The following is a 14322-nucleotide window of genomic DNA, read 5'->3' as shown; positions in this document are numbered from 1 at the left end:
AAATTAAAATTTTTTTGACATTTAAAAAAAGTAAATTATACACATTCCAGCTTTTATTTGGCATTTGACAGCAAAGAAATTCTGCAGGATATACCAGTTATACGCAATGGTGTTTATGCCTGAAACAATACAAATACTATAATTATTAGACAGCAGAATATTAGCAAGTTAACATTATTAATTTAGTGTTATGGGTCCCCCCAGCCACTAGAGGTCAGCCAAACCCATTTCTCTTTCTTGTTGCCATGGATGAAGACCTTAATAAAGACAACCTCTCAGTTCCCTCCAAAACCAGGGCACGCCTACCAATTAAGCCTTTGTTTAATTCTCTTTAAACAGCAGGCAGAGCTCAGTTGAGTCCAGCTATATTCTCCAGATTGTTCTTAACCGATTGCTATCTTCTACGTCATGATGGTTTGAGGATACTTGCATATCAAAAATGAAAAGCAATTACTTTAAGCAGAACATCAAATATCTTGAACTGAATTCCAGGTTCCATAATTGCTTTTCCAGTAGAAGGTCATAGCAAACATGGAGACCATCGCAGGATGTACAGGGCACAAGGCAGGGAAATGTCCCCGACAGGGGTGGACAGTAACCAAGTACATTTATTTGAGTACTGTACGTACTGAAGTACATTTTTAAGTATCTGTACATTAGTTGACTATCATTTTTTTTGGAAACTTTTAACTCTTATTCCACTGCATTTGAAAGACAAATATTCTATTTTTGACTCCAGTACATTTTTATTGAGGTTCTGCTTAGTCATTACTTTAAAGCATAGCTCTGAAGTCAGCAGACAAATTTTCTTTTCTAAAATGCGATAGACCATATTGTGTTTCTTACAGGAGAAAAACCAGTCACAGTAAACTACTCCTACTCTGTCGGTCAAATTGTTGTTGTTAGGCAGTGTGTAACTGGGTTGGTTGCTTTATTTTTTATTTTTTTATCTTCTGAGGAAGTTGCACCTACAGCAATTCCACTGTCTGCCTGATGCACACATTTGGATGAACGAGCACACATGTTTGTATTCATGTCTGTGTGGGGACCATCCATTCATTTCTATGGGCAAAACCCTAATCAAACAATGACAAACTTAACCCTTACCCAGCCCTATCCTTTACCACAAGTATCCAAAGAAAATACAAGACTTTTGGCATATTTAGTTTTTTTATTGCAATCACAGATTTTTATAAATCTGAATATTGTGGGGACATTGTGGGGACATTTGGTCCCCACAATGTAATGTATATCTGACCCACATACACACAGACACACATTAACACACAGGTTATCATACATACCTTGTTTCCACTACCACAGAGCCAGTGCTGGTGCCAGTGCTTGTTCTGGTGCTGGGCTGGTGCCTCTTGAGAACCTGCCAGCATTTCCATCGGTTTCTAAAAAGAACTGAGCAGAATTTTTACTTAGGCGGGAGTAAGAGTAAATGTCCATATGAATTCTTTTTTCATGTTTTTATAAGCTGCCTGACTGAAAAAAAACCTTTTAGGAGACAAAAATGTTATAGTTTTTAGAGTTTGACTTGTTGTACTCTGTCTCTACTGCCTGTATCACACAGGAGAGATTTTTGAAGTGGAGGGACCAAACAGTGAAGAAAAGGTCACACTTAAGCTTATCCAGGATTTAATATACTAAACATTTTGACTGACACTGTCCAACATACATTGTTACGTTAAAATTATGTTGACAATTGCATCCAACATAGGCTTGGTATAGATAAATTCTAGGTATAATTTACGTCTACTTACATTGTTTGCTATTTCAAAGAACGCTGTGACAGATCTTTGTTTTTATCCAGGGTGTTTTTTTATGTATTGCATGGCGCTTTGGTCCGTGTGACTAAAACTGCATCTGGCACAATTTAAGGCAGTTCGGTTTGGGACCCAAAACCCAAAAACAAACGCAATGCAAGTCACAAAATGCGGCAGGAATAAATGTTTTTAAATAAAATATTTTAGAAAGTGATTTTTTGATTGTTTGAATTATTTATCATTTCTTAAATGTCATCGTGGAAGTGAAACATTTTAAAAACATTTATAGGTTTATAGGAATGTGTGGATTTCACTCTATATACCAACAAATGAGATAAAAGCAGACAGTGGGAGCATGTGTGTGCAGACACGGGAACGCATGCGCGTGTGAGGGGACTCCCACCTGCAGAAAATACACACATGAGAAGTTTGTGATGGTCGACACAGTTGATGAGTTCAAACATCACGGTATCCAGCCCTACTTAGGAATGCTACTAGTTCTTTGTGGCAGAACCAGTTGTGGATTGGGAAAAATCCCGGCATGGCTCCGGCACTGCTTTGGTGGAAATGGGGTACTTAAAACATCAAGTCCTGAACCATATGTCTTTGGACCCAGAGGGATCCTAGAGAAACATGCAGTGAACATACGAAACACGATCATACAGATGGGAATCAAACCCATAACTCTGGCTGCGTGTGGCTGAAATGCCGTAGCCCACACTGACCCATGCTGTCCTGAAATATGTTCACAAAAATGTCTCAGTTTATGACACAACCATGTCCTCTCTAAGGAAATAGTTCAATCTACACACAAAACATATACATCCATGTGCAACTAACCACAACTATGTTAAGCTGTAGCCTTGTCAACCTTGATGTTTACCATCAGATCCGCCTAGCATGTTTGGCTACCTTTATCAGAGGGACAAAACTGACTTCTTAGGATAATTTCAGACCATTTTTTGGTCCAGAATCACAGAAATCCCCGGAATGGACTTCTATTGTCAAACACCACAGAACTGGAGGTCACCACACTGGAGGTCACCACAGAATTGGAGGTCCCTACCCTTCGCACTGCTCTGCCAAGCTGGACAGCCAAAGCCCTTCTTCTAGGCCACATGTCAAATAAACAGAAATTCCCGCACAAAGATGGATTTACTTTCATCCCAGCAGTAGGGGCAAGTATGTTTCTCTCACCCACGGGTGCTGGCAATATGATGTCCCAAGAATAAAGGTGTCAATTAAAAGAATTAGTGAGATATTTTATCATGTGATCTGGGGTAATTTTGTTATCTTGTCTATAGATGACATACAATTACAACCCGAGGTGATCCTAGGGACTCTGGGGGCCCTAGGCAAAAAACTCTCTGAGGCCCCCCAACTCCTCCTTCCCGTGCCTTGGTAACATTTATTACCTTTATTTAACTGTGGACTGTAAATTAATAATATCAACAAAGAGAATTTAAAAAGCACAGGACCTTTATTTTCACTTTTGTGAAAAACAGAATACACTAATAAAGCAGATTTGTCGTTGCAATGTATTACGTAATCGGTCGCCCTCGGGGGCCCCCTCCCAGCTTGGGGCCCCAGGCCATTGACTGCCCTGTCGCTGCACCTCTGGTCACAAAAGGACACATTGGAATGTGCAAATCCACCCATTTTCTGAAAGCACTTATCCTATTCTGGGTCACAGGAGGTCCGGCACCAATGCCCAAGGCTACAGGCACAAGGCAGGGAACAGCCTGGGATGGGGCACCAAGCCACCGCAAGGCACAGTCACTCACACACACACACACTCACCATTCACTCACACACATACAGACAATTTGATAACTCCAATTAAACTCAGCATGTTTTTGGACCGTGGGGGAAAACTGCAGTACCTGGAGAAAACTCCACAATGACAACATGCAAACTCCACACACAAAACCCCAGCAGAGGCTTGAACCCGGGTCACAGAGCTGTGAAGCAACAGTGCTAACCACTGCACCACCCCAGTGTGAACCCAGGCCTCTATTTAAGAAGACTGAGTGTATTCCTGAATATCCCCAAAGGTTCTTCCATATTTCCTCATGTAGGGGCAGAGGAATGAGTCACATCTTCTGCAGTAACTGTGGGACGGGGGCTTCATGTGTCCCGTCACGTTATTAGCATATTGGTATAAAATCCTCCACCTACTCACAGAGTGGGAGGCACAGTGACACACTGGGGCACAGCAGCACTGATGCTCATCCAGTGAACAAAACTGGCAAAAATATGGCTCCATACTTAGCATTGTGGAGCTTAAGTCTGAGCTCCACCTGAATGAACACTGGAAAAAGCATCATGTGCAAAATAGAAAGAAAAATACTTAGGGAACTTCCTGATGCGGAATAACTGCTAGCTAAAAGTGACATGTATTTAACAACAAATGATACTCATTCACAAAAGCAAATGAATAAAGATAATCCTAGAACAGGGGCAGACAAAGAGATATTTGGGTCATTTGTGGGAAATGCCATGGGGATGGCAGCACAAAACATTACAATACTTAATTTGGGTGCTAGAGTGGAGATGTGTTTAACAAAACATACGCTTCAGCACAAGGAATGTTCTCGGCAAACAGTATCAGCTATTGCGGTTCCATGCTGTATGTTTCTTAATAACTTAATATATTTTCCACATCTGCTTCTCTGATTTGCCGCAGGACAACCTTCTCCTTGTTTTTAGTTAAGAATGAACCTGATCGATCACTCTGACATCGGCTAGTTTATCCTGTCCTCATAATGGGCTCTAGACCCCCTACAACCTATACTGGAGAAGTAGTTGGAATAGGGTATTTTAAAAAAATGAAAAAAAAAGACTTTCTTTTGATAGTTATGTCTTTTTTATGTAGAAAATTGCATTTATTTTATGATGATTTGGAAGGATTGCATTGAATCTAGCATTAAATACCACATGTTAATTTTCCTATGTGCACCTTTCATATAGCGCAACCTGGTGGTCCACTGGGGTAACATCGTGCCCCGATTTTCATCAACTTGTATAAGTAATGTTCAAATTAGCTAATATACTTCAGAACTAAATTCAGTCTCAAGAGCTAATTTCTTAAATTCAATATATTTTATGACCACGGGATGGCACCAATACTCAACCAATTATAAGTTATTTCATTTCATTTCATGGCTAAAATGTGATAAGTTGTACTTTTTTTTTTATAAATTTGGGTTTCTTTTAGACAATCATTTTCAAATGGCATATTTTAAAGGCCGATCACGTGATCGCTGAGCCAAGATGGTGGCACCCATGAGGCGCATGCTTTCGTTTAGTTCATAAAACAAAGGTGTGCTCACAGTCCTATACAGGCACCAAAACTGACTAGAGCCTCAAAAGCGGCTTGGTATGTGGCATGGAAAGGTTTACTGCCCGAGAAGTTGCTAATTAGATCACTATGGAGGGTGAAACTAGTGACGAAGTGAAGAAATACAGAAATACATGACAGTGATTTTGAGATCTCAGAAGATTCTGAAGAAGAGGGGGAACAGATATCCAAAAATGGGAAAATATGCTGGTCCTCAAAAGCTTTAGTCTAGGAAGGACCACACAGGCTGCCAGTGTACAAGTGCTGAGAAACACTCCAGGACCAGCAAGTCTATCCGTTGCTCAGGCTTATGATACTGTACTCTGTTTAGGGTATGTATGTCAAAAGTAGTAGAGAGCATAGTAATGGACATGGCAAACTCGGAGGGCTGATGCAGGTACTCCAAGGACTGGCAGGAATTCACCTCCAGCAAGTACCATGCATACTTTGGGCTCCTGATTCTGCCCGGGGTTTATAAACTCCAATGCCAGCCTGAGAAAGCAAGAATGTGAGGGGCGACCTTGTGACCCGTCATCGATCATAAACAGGAACGGCTTCTTTCCTCAAGCTGTTAACCTCCTGAATCGTCTACCCTCTGAACACAGAACTCTTCTCATTCACCACACCTACGCACCCTCCCACCCCCCCCCCCAAAACTGAACCCTAATTTGTGGTGTCTCAATGGTTAGGGAAGCACACTTGTAATTGAATGATTGCTGGTTCAAATTCTCGACCAGCAAGGCACCACTGAGGTAGCCTGAACAAGGTACCACTGTTCTCTGGATGCTGAATTAGTGCCCCCCTGCTATGTCATGATGTCACATATATGTTAAATGCAGAGGACACATTTTGTTGTCGTGCACTGTGGTGTGTCAACACTGATCACATAATTTGCCATTTGCACAATTTTATCTACTCCTTATGTCTACTACGTTCACCATGGACTGTTCAGCTCCACTTTAGTACCTCAGTTAGTCACTACCTCACCTATGGAGACATGCTGATATACGCTGCCTTGCCACAAGTCGCGCAGTTTAATATTTTATTGGACCACCTTTAACTTTGATTGTGGTGCACATTTGTTAATGCATTGTTTCCATGTGCTTATGCAGCATCTCAACATTTTTTTCATCCAGATTTGCATTAACTTCTCGTCAAGATCTTGTATTGATGGTAGGTGAGTTGAACCACTCTGTAAAGTCTTCTTCAGCACATCTCAAAGACTTTCAATGGGGTTCTGGTCAAAACTCTGTGCTGCCCAATTCACGTGTGAAAATGATTCCTTGTTCCCTAAACCACTCTTTGACAATTCGAGCCCTATGAATCTTGGCGTTATCATCCCGGAATATGTCCATGCCTTTAGGTAAGAATAAATCCATTGATGGGATAACCTGGCCATTCAGTAGATTCAGATACTCAGCTGACTTCATTTTTTGCTGCATAACGTTGCTAAGCTTTAATAAAGATGCTATCATTGGCTTTTAAGTACCTGCTGATTTAAATACAAGCGGTGATTATTTTTTGTCGGCCAGTTAGTGTATATATCTGTGTCTATATGTTAATATGCGCATCTGTATCTAGCCTGCATGTTTAATTTATGTACATCTGGATAACTTATGTATAATGTTGGTAATGTATGTCAAATGTACGTATGTATGTATAATTTATATATAATGCATGTAATGTATGTCTAATTTATTTGTGTATGTGTAATTTATGTATAATGTAGGTAACGTATGTCCAATCTTTGTATATTCCCTCCCTTCACCTCCCCTGTCCCCCTACGTCTCACATGTTCTAGTGATGCCGCAACTCTCTTTTCATTTACACATGGACCCACACATTGTGTGTAACCCGGGATACTTGACCAAGCCAGAGATAGACTGACCAACTGGTGGCAATCCGTGAAGTCTGGGACCTCTAGAGCCCAGCAATGGGATCACCACTGATGAGCGCCTGGTTCTGTTCAAGGGTAACTAAGATTCCTTTATTACTGCTCTGGTTTTTAAATACTCACTGACAAAAATAGTTAAGCACCCAGAAGTCATTTGGATGTAATCTGGTATTTGTGCAGACCAGCGATGGGTATGTAAATGATTCGATTTGCAAGGAACTGGTACATCTAGTCACCAGTCACAGAGGATGCCTCGTAGACGCATTAGACAGCATTACTAGCACTTGCTGGAGTTTGTTAGGGGTTAGTGGGTTTGCATGAGGTTGGGTCGTTGTATTGTGCAATTGCCCGGCATTTGGGGCATGCAGATGTCACAGTCACCTGACTGCACAATGGGCATGTGAGGGCAGCCACACATCGTGACACCAAGGACTGTTCTTGTTGGGCACAGTCCATTCTGACAGTAGCTATTTGCCATGGAAGCCAGGAAAATACAGAATAATACTGGGTTGCATGGGACTCAAAATCCAGCTTTTTCTGAAGTATTCAGGTTTAAATGTAAAGTGCATCGCACAGTTATTTGTAAAAAAAAGATTGGAATTTGAATTTGAAAAAATTAAACACATAAAATGCTAGTGTTAGTAGTGTATGGAGCTCCTTAGGTGCTGTGGTACAAAAACTATATTATCTTGTAGCAATTTGTGCTGTTCAGTTACAAATTCTACAATGACACCTAAAGAGCTCCGTTGTAGTGTTCTGTATTCCTGTTTTGTTGCTAATGTTTTTTCTCAGTTTTCTTTTAATTATTTAATTGACTGAGTGTTCAGTTTCCTTCTAGCTTTAATAATAATAATAATAATAACATCATAATTATATTATAATATAATATAATCATTTGCATTTATTGTTCACAGTTTCTTGTTAAAAGATTACAGTGTTTTTATTGATTGTGAACAATCTTACCAAAATGCAGAGTAAATTCCATTGAAGAGAATGTGGGAAGGAGTGTGTTTCAGGTTTAACAAATAATGTAATTTGAAATTGTTTATGTTTTTTTTTTTCCATATAAATTTTCCTCTGTTTTGCACAACGTGGTGTTTTTATGGATGCCCTACTTTCAGCAAAAACCCACTGAAGTGAACACCACTAAAAAACATGTGATTATCAAAACATTTCTTGATATGTCATCTTACCCCAAAATGCACAAAGTTCCAGCTCAGTCAGAAAAAGCTGGATATGTTTGTGGTATTTTTATACCCCAAAGAGTTGGACTTAACAAACAAATACATGTCTGGAACCCAAAACCAAGTGCTACAAAACTGCTGATATTTGATAGAGAGATTTTTCAGTTTTCTGTTATTTCACCTTAATAACTTCTTTTTCCGCACACTGCCAAACTAGCTATTTCCCTAAAAGGAAAGCTTGGGGTGCCTTTCAGTTGGGCTGTCCGTCGACTCAGCACCCCGTTCCGAGGATGACTGTGCTATGACTTCATCCGCAGCATCAATGCAGAACAATTGACCTTTTCATTTCTTAGTCCCGGAGCTGCTTTGTTTATTAGCTCTGTCTCCTTCCATTACTTTCCCGTCTGACAGGATGGCTGACGGCGCGTAGTAGGGTCTCGCACCTAAACGCTGCCTTGTCAGTGTGGGGAGAGTCTCACAGTGTTGCTTTGACTGGGAGGGAGAATGGCAGGAGGAAGTTTGGAGTGGGGGCCGCTCCCTAGCTGGGGGGGGGGGGGGGGTCACCGTGTCACGGGGTCACCGACTCACCTCCACGGTCTGATTGCAGCTTCCCGTCGGGCGGCCATGGGGGGTGTGTTTTCAACCCCACACCCCTCCCCCTCCCTGGAGAGACATCCATCACTCCTACACACACTAACCCGCCCAGCCACCAAGTGAAAGCCCAGGGGAAATGGACTAATCCGCAAGGTTTCAAAGGAAATTCCTGCTAATTAGAAAATGCTTCATAGAAAATTCCTTTAGTTTTTTAGGTTTTTGCAGTTTTATTTTGAAAAAATCATTGAATTGATAGATAAAAAAACAAACAAGCCAACAAATAGATAGATAGATAGATAAAAACAATCTAACCCACTGCACAGCCCTAGTAGAAAGTTGCACTTTTGTACAGCATTTGTTTATTTATTCATTAATTTATTTATAAATCTTCTGTATCTAACGTGTCATGTTCTGTGTAAAGCTCTTTCTAAAAACTCTGAAAAACGTGAATTTGTTTCACTGTATGCCAGAATATTTTTAAATGACCATAAAATTTGACTTGACTTACTTTGGCACTTTATAAGGGGGGGGGGGGGCAGCCTACTGGGATGAAGCCCAAGAAAGACCAAACAACCCCGAAGACTCTGTTTTCTTCTGGCCCCTCCGAGGTCCTCTGTCCTGATGGGCTTAGACAGCCTCCCCAGAGCTGCATCAGCCCCTGTTAGTCTGAGACCCTCCCTGGGATTGCAGGCCGTGTTTGTGTGTCCCCCGCGGTGCGCGGGCCTGTGTTTGGGCCGTAGTGGGGCCAGGCCAGAGGTTAATGCCACACTGACACACAGTTTACAAATGAGAGACAAAGAACAAGAGATTTGGAGGGAAACCCAACCCACGTCGATGAAGTTTCACCCCCAACAACCCCCGTCTCCTGAAGAGAGCCCCCAGAGCTCTCTGTCAGACCGTGGTCAACCCCCCACCCCCGCCCAAGACTACAACTAACAACACAGGAGGCATAGAGGTGGGGAGATCTCACCCCGGAGGGGGGGGGGGGGGGGGGGCAGAAGGGGGTTGCAGTGCTGTCAATAACAAGATAAAGAGTAAGAGATGTTTTGCAGAAGATTTTAACTCAAGAGAAGTTTTAGAATCGTACCTAAATGTGACAGAAAAGTGAAAGTATTTTCTGCATTTCCCCAGGCTTCATAAGCTTTATTATTATTATTAGTAGTAGTAGTAATAGTAGCAGCAGTAGTAGTAGTAATAGTAGCAGTAGTAGTAGTAGTATTAATTTGCTAGTTAATTTTTGAAAAAAAATATGTAAAGCACTATGCTGAAGGGTACAAAGGCAGAGCCTCTCCTGGGATTTAAACACAATTTTCTAGTAACTTTGCTTGTTCATTAATCAGTAATTAGCCACCTGCTGATCCAGGAACACGTACCGTCATTCTCCATTGCTTTTTACCTTCGGGGTGATTTTGTATCGGGCTGAACTCAGGAGCTGGTCTGAGCTTTTTTTTCCTGCATTCGGTCTCACGTGCTGCTCCTCTTGGTGCGAGTTAATCAGCTCACAATGACCCCCATTCACCATCCCTCCCCCAAAATCTCCCATGAGACTCCAGGGTGCACTGCCCAAGATTTTGTGCATGCTTTTGGTATCCCTCACATGCAATTTAATCTAAGAAGACTGAAAATCTGCATAAATTGTGGAATGTGTTGCTTTACTACCATCTTCTCAGTCTGAAGGCACAGTAGCTGGTTTATGAACGTAGTCCCAAGTACAGTTTTTATCAAACACTCTTCTTATGCATCCTTCTGTTGAAATCTCTGAATAACGCTGTTATTAGCAATCGCTGGTTTTCGATCAGCTAGGTGGGAAAGCTGACGTCGGTCTGCTGTATAGTTATGAATTGTGCTAAAAAATGCTAACTTTCATACAGTTGAAAAGGCCTGATGTGTGACACCTTGTCTAATTGCTGCACCCGGCAGAGAACCCATGGTTCTGCATTTGTTCCTTGTCTCTTTAACATCTCTCAGCACTGACAGCACAAAAAAATCTCAAAGAAGGTCCTGGGGGGTTGAATATAGCATAGAGCTCTGCTCATAAAATCCCAGCAGGGCTGGATCAGGGGCCTTGTTGAAAAAGGGACTGTTTACTATGGAAAGGCCACACTGAGGCTGTCTCCGTGCAGAATTTTTACGGTAAACCCTGTTTATGACCTAATATCTCGTCTCCCTGGCATCTCGTCTTTACACATCCCCGGAGACTCCTGCATTTACATCACAAAAATTTCAACTTCAGTGACCTCACTCTTCCCGCGCCGATTCAGGCGGCCATTTAGGAAGTGTGCGTGCGTCCGCGGAGCACAGAGTCCGGATTGTTTGGCGAGCGAGAGCACAGAGGAAGGTTCATGGGTCAAATGTGGCTTCTGGAACGCGACACTCACCCTCTGGGCAGGAACTTCCTCACCTACAGGAGGACACAACCCTTCCACAAAGGCTTAGATTCACTGGAAGACAGAGTGGTGTCTTTTTTTCTAGGTCTGGTCTCTTTCTCGGTTAAGTTATGCTCCTTCAGGGTCAGAAACGAAACAAGAGTAAAACGACTAGATGGAGTGGTGTGATAAATATTTATCATGTTTCGAGTGCCTGTCTGAATTCTAAATACCCTCATTGGCAGTGAACGATGGCGGCTCTAGGGAAATGGGTCGACTGAGACAGAGGTTGCTTGGATTTACCTCCTCAGTGACACAACATTTTACCTCAAATATAGCATCTGGCGTCCATCATTCTACCCATTCGTTACTTTGATAATGGTTTCCATGGATACTGCTATCAACATTGTGTGATTCTTAATGGGGACATGCCTTATCAGACCCCTGTTGGGACTACAGGTGTGTTTTGGTGGGGGAGGGGTGCTCCAATCGTTAGGTTCAACCCCCAACTGGGCATGAGGAATTGCAGTGCCCCCCCCCCCCCCCCCGAGGGCTGTCAGAGCAACAAAGGAATCTCATTTGCAACAGGTGTGATACTGTCATGAAATCTGCAAAACCCAAACATCCGCCGTCACTAAAAAGCCATCTATTTAACAGATACTGGCATGGGCTCATACACAGCCGGTTCATAGTGATGAATATGCCATATTAATTAATATTATTCACTGTCCTTTAATTTGTGAGCATGAATTTATTAAATGGGTGTGTGGGAAGGAATAGAAACTGATAGAACAACAAAGCTGTCATGATAGGAATAAACCACAATTAGCACCTGACTAGAGTTCTTGGGCATAATTAGCTGAGCTCCTTTGCCTGGACTTATTTTCTTGGAATATGTGAAGGAATTAGAGAGAAGCAGTGACCAATTGTGATTGTTTGCAAGTTTCCAATGCACAGTCAGTGCTGGAGCATTCCGGCAGATTTTGGTGGTGGGGGGGTAATTGACATGTGTTCTTTGTTCAAGCATGTTATTGTCTGAGTTGGAGGGAATGTTTGTGTGTGTGTGTGTGTGTGTGTGTGTGTGTGTGAGCTCACGCCTGTGTGTCTGTGTGTGCATGGACTAATCATGTTTAATTCAGGCATGGGTGACCTCTGCTCCCGCAATGGTCATGGCAGTCAATGGCACAAAGAGCTGTTAAATTAATGGCGGGGGCAAAGGAGAGGGGGAGGCCAGTATTGCCCTCAGTTTTAAAGTGAAAAGCAGATTCCAGAGGCCTGGCACTGGAGGACCCTTGTACAACGCAGTTGAGCTTAAGCGGGGACCCTGCAATTTGGGAAGCAGGCAAAATGAGCCAGTGAACAGCATCTTTTTGCTCTCAATTCTTTATAAATCAATGACAAGAATACAGAGCTACTTGTATCAGCTAAAGTAACAATAATCTCTAACACTGCTAATGTGGGTGAATCTTATACATACATGTAGCATTGCATTCAGAATGGTATTAGAATGTGAAATATTTTTTAATTGTGCCCCATTCTGTCTAATTCAGATATGATAAATACAACTGTAAGGTCTAAAATGAGAGTTTTAAAAATCTTCTTCATTTTTCAGTCTATTAATTTTTTTCATCTTCTCAAGTAATATACATAATTAGTATCATTTTTAGAAATGGATATGGTAGAAAATGAGACCAGTTTATTGTGTCACCGACAAGCAACTAAGCTACAAAAGCTCGACTAGAGGCTGCAGTTGAAACCCCGCTATCAGATCTTCTCATCCCTCCCCCGGTGGGACCCACAGATTCCCCCCACATCAAATGGATCCAAGATGAACCGTCTGCGGTCCACCCATGGGATCTCGTGCTGACGGATCCGATCCAGCTCATTTCAGAAGACAAGGGAGTATTCACTGTGGAACAGGACCTCCTGAAGACCAGACCTTTCTGTTTAGCTGGCGTGTAGAAGTTGTGCATAACAGGAAATTAGTTTATGGGAAGGCCACTGTGCAGGAAGACTACATCACATGCTGTGCTTCTCACACAAGGGGCTTTGCCTCACACAGCTGTATCTGGAGGGTCCGGTCCCCCTTTGCCTGCACTGCACCCAGTCGGCTTCTGTACTAATTGCTTTGAGGTCTCTCTGTTGAAACACCATCCTGTGTCATAACAACAAGGCCATTTAAAGGACCTCTTCACACAGAGCTTGTTTCTTCCTCCCTGTCTTCTCTATAGAGATCTTGGTCAGTAGGGGATGTAGAGGTAAACAGATAAATGGGGGACCCTCTCTGCCTGAGTTCTGTTGACTTTGCTTTGTAAACACCACTCAATTTTCAAATGACAGTTATCAGCCTTTAGTGACAGATAAGCACTGGGAGATTAGATTATTTTTTTCTGTTTTTTTGTGTTGGTGGTAAGTATGCTTGAGAAAGTTCTGAGTAACATTTATCAGGGAGGTGTTAAAATGTATTTTAAAATGAGTCAACAATTTATAGTTGGCTGAGAGGATTGTAAACTGTGTTTTTGATGTTTTTTTACGACTTGTGAAATGAATTGTCAGTATTTACAGTGCTGTAAAATATGGTGGTTCTTTTTATATATTAAAAAAAAAACTACATTGTATATTTAGTATAAAATAAAAAAATCAGCCACTGGCAGCTGAGAAATTCAAAAATTTCCCCCTGGAATCAATGACGTTTATTTTATCTTAAACAGCTCCATGTCAGCATGGAAAATTAAAATTAAATGAGAGACAGTAACAAGGCAAATGATGATAATTTTCTATATTTCAGAATTTGACATTTGTGTATTTTGTATGTGCTATTTATATAAATATGGACTGATTTTTTTTATTTTATGAATTCATTGAAGGAATTTGCACACCTTGACGGGAAATCAGCTTCTGTTGCACAGGGTTAAAGGTCAATTAGAACACAGCTCTTGTATAAAACACTGGTCACATGACCGACAATGGTGCACCACTATACTAGCATACAGTGATGATCCTAAAGCCATTTCCATCTCATCCCTAACCTCACTGTGGCCTTCATGGTGACTGGACTTTCTCTCTCTGGGGACAGGAGGCTCCATTTCCTGGCACATGGCTGATTCAAACTCCCTTTGACATTCCTGCTATCGGTCTCTGGGCATCATGTCCCAGAAGTCGTACATTTAAG

The sequence above is a fragment of the Paramormyrops kingsleyae genome, chromosome 5 (assembly GCF_048594095.1).
Source record: "Paramormyrops kingsleyae isolate MSU_618 chromosome 5, PKINGS_0.4, whole genome shotgun sequence".
In the NCBI taxonomy this organism is placed as follows: Eukaryota; Metazoa; Chordata; class Actinopteri; order Osteoglossiformes; family Mormyridae; genus Paramormyrops; species Paramormyrops kingsleyae.
Note: the sequence above shows the minus strand (reverse complement) of the source record.